Raw genomic sequence first — 8,886 nt, 5'->3', positions numbered from 1 at the left:
GCCAAATGACCTTTCAGACATCCTTCCGGACGACCTTCCGGGTGAAGCTGGGGCTGCAAGGGCAGAGTCCTTTGCATGAATTTCATGCATCAGGCCTCTAGTAAATAAAATAAAATAAAAAGATATGAGGCAAAAAATAAAAAGAATGGCCAGAGAGGGAGGAGGAAAACCAGGTGCATATCGTATCATACAAGGCAAGCAATGAGATATTGCAATTGTATCTTCTACTTCTTTAAATTGAAATACAATTCTCATCCTATAAAATTCACCAGTTTAAAGTATATAATCCAGTTTTTTTCATATAGTCACAAGATTGCATAACCATTACCATTATTTAATTCCAGACTATTTTCAACACCCCCAAAAGAAGTAGTCACTTACCATTCTCCCTTCTTCCCAATCCCTGAAACTAGTAATCTACTTTCCATCTTTATAGCTATGAAGTAGTCTAAATATTTTATATAAATGGAAATATACAACATGAGCCCTTTGTATCTGACTTCTTTCATCCTATATAATAAAAGGCTAATATGCAAATTGACTGAACGGCAGAATGACCGGTTGCTATGACGCATACTGACCACCAGGGGGCAGACGCTCAATGCAGGAGTTTCCCCCTGGTGGTCAGTGCGCTCCCACAGGGTGAGCACTGCTCAGCCTAAAGCCCAGAAGCTGGGCTCACGGCTGGTGAGCACAACGGCAGCGGGAGCCTCTCCTGCCTCTGTGGCAGCACTAAAGATGTCCGACTGATGGCTTAGGCCCGCTCAGAGCAGATTGATTTCGGAGAGGAAGAGGGAGGAAGAGAGAGATAGAAACATCAATGATGAGAGAGAATCACTGACCGGCTGCCTTCTGCACATCCCCCACTGGGGATGGAGCCTGCAACCCAGGAGTATGCCCTGACTGGGAATCAAAACTTGACCTCCTAGTTCATAGGTCAATGCTCAACCACTGAGCCACACTGCCTGGGCAGGACTTACTACTTTTAATGGCTGAATAATATTTTATTGTGTGGATACACCACATTTATTTCTCCATTCATCAGGTGATAGAAATTTGAGTTGTTTCTACTTTTTGGCCATTATGAATAATGTTACAATAAACATTGGTGTGAAAGTTTTTGTATAAACACATGTTTTCAGTTTTCTTGGGGATGTACCTAGGAGTAGAGTGGTTAGGCCATGTGGTAACTCCAACTTTTTGAGAAATTGTCAGACTGTTTCTATAGTGTCTGTACCATTTCGTATTCTCATGAGCAAAGTGTGAGGGTTCTTTCACTTTAAAAAATATATATATTTTATTGATTTTACAGAGAGGAGGGGAGAGGCATAGAGAGTCAGAAACATCGATGAGAGAGAAACATTGATCAGCTGCCTCCTGCATGCCCCCTACTGGGGATCGAACCCACAACCAAGGTACATGACCTTGACCAGAATCGAACCTGGGACCCTTCAGTTCGAGGGCTGACGCTCTATGCCTTGAGCCAAACCGGTTAGGGCTCTTTCACTTCTTAATTTAAAATCCTGTACATGAATATTACTTTCATTTTATTCTACTTGTCTAGTTTCTCATTTTATTTCACCAAGCACATTTTCTCCTTGCATCTTTGACTTCCATATTTCACATTTGCTAGTTACCTTCTAGCTTTGCAAATAATATATCTTATTGATATGGCAAATAGTTTATGGCTCCCTTATCCCATACTGTATACAATGTGTTTAAATTGTGCAGCGCATAAGGTCTTGTCTAAACTGTTTGTAACCACCAAAAGCATTTCCAAAGTTGGTTAACTATGGATAAGAACCATGGCTTTATTTACCTTCCCTTCATTTTTAATTGAATTTAATACAATTCAAAACATTTTTTGTTGTTGTTAATCCTCACCCAAGGATATTTTTTCCATTGATTTTTAGAGAGAGTGGAAGGGAGAAGGAAAGACAGAGAGAGAGAAACATCAATGTGAGAGAGACACATCAATTGGTTCCTCCCGCATGCACCCCAACCAGGGCTGGGAATCTAGCCTGCAACTGAGCACGTGCCCTTGACCAGAATTGAACCCAGGACCCTTAAGTCTGTGGGTCAATGCTCTATCCACTGAGCCAAACCAGCTAGGGCTACAATTCAATAATTTTTCATGAAAATTTGCATAACAATCATAATGGTAGGTGGTATAAAATAAATTGTCTTTTACTTTGAAAGAAATATCCTGGTGTGCCCCACTCGAAAGGAACCCCAGACTCTTCACTGAAGTGGCAAGCTCCTAAATTTTCCTTGAATTTACTTCCCATCCTCTGGAATGCATGAACCTCTTCAATGCAGCTCAGGTGTCTGTCACTGATGCAGCAACTCCGGGTGGCACTTCATTCCAGGTGACCACAGGTGATAAGTTAATCAACTAATTTATTGCTGGGTCTCATGGATTACTGTCATCTTCTTTAATAGCTTTAACCCGATTATATATTTTTTTAAATCAACTAATCACATATTCCCATCTTGTTAATGTTCCATTGCCCATAAACTGCTCTGGTACCAATTACTAAACAGGAAAGGGTTTTTAATTACAGGCAGTGTAATCAACTTTATGTAGAATCCATACAAATGAATTTCATGATGGATATAGCTAATTTACAGAAAGATTAAGAAGCCTGAAAAAAAAACCAGACTATATCGTGACATTCCAGGCGCAATATCTAAAACTATATCACAGAAGTAGGCTATTAAGAAAACTGCTGTCTTTCTAGAGTCGGGGGGCTAGCAAATTAGAAAGCCATCACCACATCTGCTGACTTCCATATTTTGCACCAGAATTTGTTGCAGCCAAGTAAATCCCCTGTCCTCTGACTCCCCAGGTAACTTGGTTCTGAATCAAAGCCTAATGCATCTGATTAGCAAAACATATACCACATCTAGGAAGTACAGGAAACATTTTAAATTTATTCCTTTGTGGTAGCTTTCCAGACTGTAGAAAAGCATGCATGAGCATTGTTAGGTTGGGTGCTGAGTGAACTGACCCATTATAACTGCTATAAGTAGAAAGTACAGCATGTATTTTGTATGACTGTGGGGTGACAGGCTAAAACGTTATAGGAATAGAGAGGATCATAATGCTGAAAGAAAAGTGGGCCCAGGACATGGTGGGCTACCAGGTTTTCTGAAAACCATCTGATAAGGAGTTAATTTCCAAAATATATAAAGAAGTCATACAACTTAACAAAAGGAAGACAAGCAATCCAATTAAAAAATGGGCAAAGACCTAAATAGACACTTCTCCAAAGGGGACATACAGATGGCCTAGAGGTATATGAAAAAATGCTCAAAGTCACTAATCACCAGAGAGATGCAAATTAAAACACAAATGAGGTATCACCTCACCCCTGTCAGAATGGCTACCATCAACAAACCAACAAATGACAAGTGCTGGTGAGGATGTGGAGAAAAGGGAACCCTAGCACACTAATGGTGAGAATGGAGACTGGGTGTAGCCACTATAGAGAACAGTATGGAGTTTCCTCAAAAATGTAAATATGGAACTGCCATTTGACCCAGTGATCCCACTTGTAGAAATATATCCTAAGAACCCCGAAGCACCAATCGGAAAGAATGTATGCACCCCTATGTTCATAGCAGCACAATTTACAATAGCTAAGATCTGGAAACAGCCCAAGTGCCCATCAGTAGATGAGTGGATAAAAAAAAAACACTGTGGTACATTTATACCGTGGAATACTCTGCAGCTGTGAAAAAGAAGGATCTCCTACCCTTTGAGTCATCATGGAGGGACCTGGAGAGCATTATGCTAAGTGAAATAAGCCAGTCAGAGAAAGACAACTATCACATGATCTCACTCATATGTGGAATCTAATGAACAAAATAAACTGATGAACAAAATAGATCCAGAGACAGAAGCATAGAACAGACTGATGAATCTCAGAGGAAAGGCAGGGGTGGGGGAGGGTGCATGGGGAAAGATTAATGAAAGAGCTTATATGTATAACCCATGGACACGCACAGTAGTGTAGAGAAGGCCCGGGGGCAGGAGTGGGGGTGGGGTGGTGGAGAGGGTCAATGGGGAGAAAAGGGAATATCTGTAATATTTTCAACAATAAGGACAAACTTAAAAAATACTTGCTATTCTTCATTGTTAATTTATCTGGATAAAAAGTAAAAGAGCTCTATCCTTTTCTAGATGTATAACTTTAAACAAGCTATTTAACTTCTCTGTTTCCTCATCTATAGTATGCAAATAATAATTAAAGTAATGCCCTAACCGGTTTGGCTCAGTGGATAGAGCAGCAGCCTGTGGACTAAAGGATCCTGGGTTCGATTCCGGTCAAGGGCACATAACTTGGTTGCAGGCTCCTTCCGGGCCTGGGCCTGGGTTGGGGCGCATGCAGGAGGCAACCAGTGTTTCTCTCTGTCTTTTCCTCTCTCTCTAAAAATCAATGGGAAAATATCCTCAGGTGAGGATTAACAAAAAAGAAAGAAAGAAAAAGGAAGGAAGGAAGGAAGGAAGGAAGGAAGGAAGGAAGGAAGGAAGGAAGGAAGGAAGGAAGGAAGGAAGGAAGGAAGGAAGGAAGGAACTTACTTATAGAGCTATTTTGAGAATTAAATGACATAACTTTTCTAAATTATTTAGCACAATCCTTAACAAATAAATACTAGTTTAATGTTTACTATGAGACATACAGTATAAAATTCTTGAAATACACCTGTCACTCAACACAAGTCTGTTGCCTTATGATTCAAATATTCCACTTCTAGGAATATATCCAAAGAAACCCAAAACACTCATTCGAAAGACTATGTTCATTGCCACATTATTTATAATAACTACAGCAACTTTAGAGCCATTGCTCAGGCCTGGCCACTTCCCAGTGTTGTGAATGACAGAAAACACAGGATGTTTTTTGTGTTGTTGTTTTTTTTCCCATCAGAGGATCTACCTTGTCCATGTCAAGCCATATGAAAGGGGAAACGGGAGTGAATTCAAAAGAGAAAATACACACATATTTGACTTAAGAGAGGGCTGCTTTAAATTATATTTCCTCTTCTGACATCATCTTAGTTCTTTGAAAAAAGTTTTCCACATCTATTGCAAATAGATAAAATATGCATAACCTTTTTATTTCACCATCACAGCATCTGAAATGTTTGGTACATAATGGCTAAAAAGAGCCTCCCTAGAGGCTGCGTCTCCTCACTCACAGCCACATCCGCCACAGCCTGAGGACCAGTCTTGAAGGGAGGCAGAGAGACTACAACTGTAGCAGAGCATGTGCCCCAGCCTCCATCCAGAATATACCTCCCTTAGCCTTTGTTCATCTCTGAATGTCAATATTAAGTATTCTTCCTTTTTCCTGTACCCTGTGATTTTGCAAGCACTCCAGTAGGGGCACAGATTAAGCATCTTTATCTTCACCACTCTCATCATTCCTTCTCTCTCTTTCTCTCCTCTTAAAACTCATGAACTTCTTGCTTCAATAGTAGACATGGGTCACAAAGGGCAAAAGGTATGGAAAGCACCTGAGGGGACTTGGAAAGGTGTCACCAGTGACGAGAAAAGAGGGTCTGGTTGGGGGACAGAAGACACCTTGGTCTAATTTATAATCTTGGAATATTGGTTGTAATCTGACTCATCAAATTAAAGGTTTCAAGGAAAGGGAAAGGAGTTGTGTAGAAGCTCATGTAGTTACCAATGGAGAGAGAAGAATGTGATCTATGTCAGGCAACTGTGGTGCCTGACCTCATACTTTCTCGCCATACACTAGGATGGAAGGGGTGGACAATTCCCTTAAAGATGGCGCTCAGCATTTACACTCCTCCCCCTGATGACTTTCTGGTCCCTCTTTTTCTTTCAAAACCAGCCTGCCTGCCTAAGGAAAGGATAAGTCAATGAGCAGATGTGATGAATGAGTCTCAGACTATCAGACCATGTCATAAAGGAGCAAAGATCTCACAGGAAAAAAATAGATTGAGGTATTTCATCCATAAACTGGGAAGTTGTTTTAAAACATTTCGTCCATTACAAGTAGATCCTCTGTTATAACATCATTGCGTACAAAATACCCAGAGCTTAAGCACATTTGTGTTATTTAGCTATGTCTGTATGTGTTTATTTATTTGTTTATTACTGTAGTCTAACCTAATCAGACTGTCCTAGTTGGGCCCCCAAAGTGGCTTGTCACCGAGTGAAAGTAATTTCCCATGGCAGGTGCTCTCAGCAGGTGGCTGCTCACAGTACCTGCATGGGAAAGGTAGATTTAGTCAGAAATTTTATTTTAATATGAAATTCGTATTGCAGCCTGAGCCACTACTGGGTGATGTGCCAAAATTCATGTCTGCAGCATGATTTATTATGTGAAAATACCACAGAACTAATCAGTGGAGTTACTAATTAATACAAATCTGCATTTTTTGCATAAGCAATTAGTGCAAGGAGAAAGCAGTGAAAGAGGAAGTTTGACTCCTTTAATCTCAGCGCCTATTCAAGCGGAAAGACCCACCAGGGCCAAACTCCAAGATCTACATTTGGAATTTCCCCCCTTTGATTAAAGACACAAAAGGTCAAATTATCAATATTTAATTCATGTGAAAATGTATTTGTTAAAGAGGAACAAAAACATGTTATTTAATGAAGGTGAAACTATCTGAATTCTTGAATAAAAAATTATACTTTTCATTACAACAAAGTCTAAATAAAATTTAATAAGGATCCTGATTGCTAATAATGATGAAGTTTGAAAATTAGATCAATCGTGGGGGAGGGTGTATGGTGTACGTTTCTAAGATGTTTAAATTACCAAAGGTGCTTGTTCTTCTCCGAGTCACAACTCTATTAGACTTTTTCCAATATATTTTGTATGTCATGTGTATTAAGCTGTAATTTTAAATCTAGTATGATTTAAATTAATTGTGTGGCTCACTAAATCTGAGTAGATGATGCCATTTAACTTTAGCGGGTTTATTTCCCCCATTGATTTAATAGAAATTGTTTATAATATGAAATAACTGGAGAGTTGATATAATGACGCTGATAGAAAAAATATTTATTATCAATTAAACGTGTGTTCCATAAAACAAAAGCAATATCACAAACATGTTTAAATATTTTATTATTTCTGTGCACAGCAAAAAGAGTTCATTATGTTTTTTGTGTGGCAAATACATGCAAATATTAGAAGAGTGACACACACTCTCTCTGAAAGTTATTATCATTTCTTTGTTTCAGACTCCCTAGCTCAAATTATAGCTTAAGCCCTTCCCCCACCCCTGAACCTGGGTATCTACCTTTCCAGGAACCTTATTCTGAAAAGAAGGTGGCTAACTAATTGCAGATTTACGGAGCTCTCTGATTAAAAGTTCGATTTGGTGCTCAGTCTTTTTGAGAAAGAAGGCAAACAGGAAAAGGCGAAAGCTGCTGGAAGGGGAGTGGTTTTGCTGAAACTCCCTACTGCTGATAACTCCCTACCGCTAGAGAAGGGGGAATTGTCCAAGGTGCTGATTCCTCGAGAAGCCATTTCCCCTACAAGCTGCCTGGGGCTCTAAACCTGGCCTCCCTGGCATCTCGGGCCAGTAGGAACTTTAGGGATCTCCTCCCCCAACTCGCTGCAGCAGCATTGTTCGAGGGATGCCCAGGTGCTCTGGGTGTGCGTCCCTGCTCTCCATATCCGCAGCTACACCCAGCTACCCTGGATGTTTCTAGGGCAAAGGCTGGCGCACACAGGACGCTGATCAGTTACCCGGCCCGCAAACTGTTCCTCAATCCGGGAGAAAATAGGTGCGCTGTTTACTGGTAGGATCCTCACTTGAGAGCAGGAGCTCCCACGAACACACACACACTCACTCATGCACACTCACACACACTCACATAACTCACACACTCATTGACACAGATCCTTTCTACATTTCATACACATTAACAATCACACATTCATATACACACTCCCGTTCACACGCAATCTCACGTTTCCACATCACTCTTAGATTCACACACGCTTGGACACTTAAGCACACCCAGTCACACACACAGCCCATCCGATGACGAGGCCTCGGGCAATCATCTGAGCTGCGTTTTTACACCGTGGACCTGCGTGTTGGATGGTTTCAGGAAAGCCCCTCCACTCCTGACCTGGATCCGAGATGAAGTCCCTCAGAAGCCTGGAGGCGCCATGAGGGGCGCCACCCGGGTCCCAGCGGGACCACGAGGACATAAATAATAAATGAAAGAGCCCAGGCAGACGGAGTTGGGGAAGCTCGGCACTAAATCACTCCCCAAATCACAGCCGCGTCGTGCTCCATCCAATAGCTCTAAGCCATTTGTGGGGTTGAGGGTTGGAATCAATTTTTTTCTGTTCTCGCAGGTGCAATATGAATCAATTATATTAATTAAGATTATGCCGCAAGCCCAGGAGATTTGGAGAGGACGGGTTTTTCGCTGGGGGCGACGGCGAGGCATTTTAATAGCTTCTCTTTTGCTCCGGGCTCTCCCCAGCCAACTGCCCGGTGAAGCCAGGCGTCTCCAGCCTCTGTCCAGGGCTCCCAGTGCCTCGCTGGAGGCGGAGGCGCAAACGCGGCTCAGGGCAGAGACCTGGACGCCACCAGCAACACCCTCCTCAGGCCTCCCGAAGGCCTGGGAGCTGCGGGGCCTACGAGGGACCTTCGGCTCTGAGCCACCCCCCCAGGCGGGGGGCGCTGGAGGAGGACGCGGGAGCCCCATGGGGCAGCCCAGGCCACACTCGATTCTTTCACTGAAGGCAAACTTCCCTTTGCAAAAGCAAGCATCTGCTTCCCAGAGAAACAGGTCACCGCCGGGGACGCCGGCCAAGCCCCGCTCTTTATCTTGGCCTTGTGAGTGCGTCGCACACGCTCCCCCACCAGCCACACGCA

Source organism: Myotis brandtii, unplaced genomic scaffold (assembly GCF_000412655.1).
Source record: "Myotis brandtii unplaced genomic scaffold, ASM41265v1 scaffold112, whole genome shotgun sequence".
NCBI classification, from domain to species: Eukaryota; Metazoa; Chordata; class Mammalia; order Chiroptera; family Vespertilionidae; genus Myotis; species Myotis brandtii.
Note: the sequence above shows the minus strand (reverse complement) of the source record.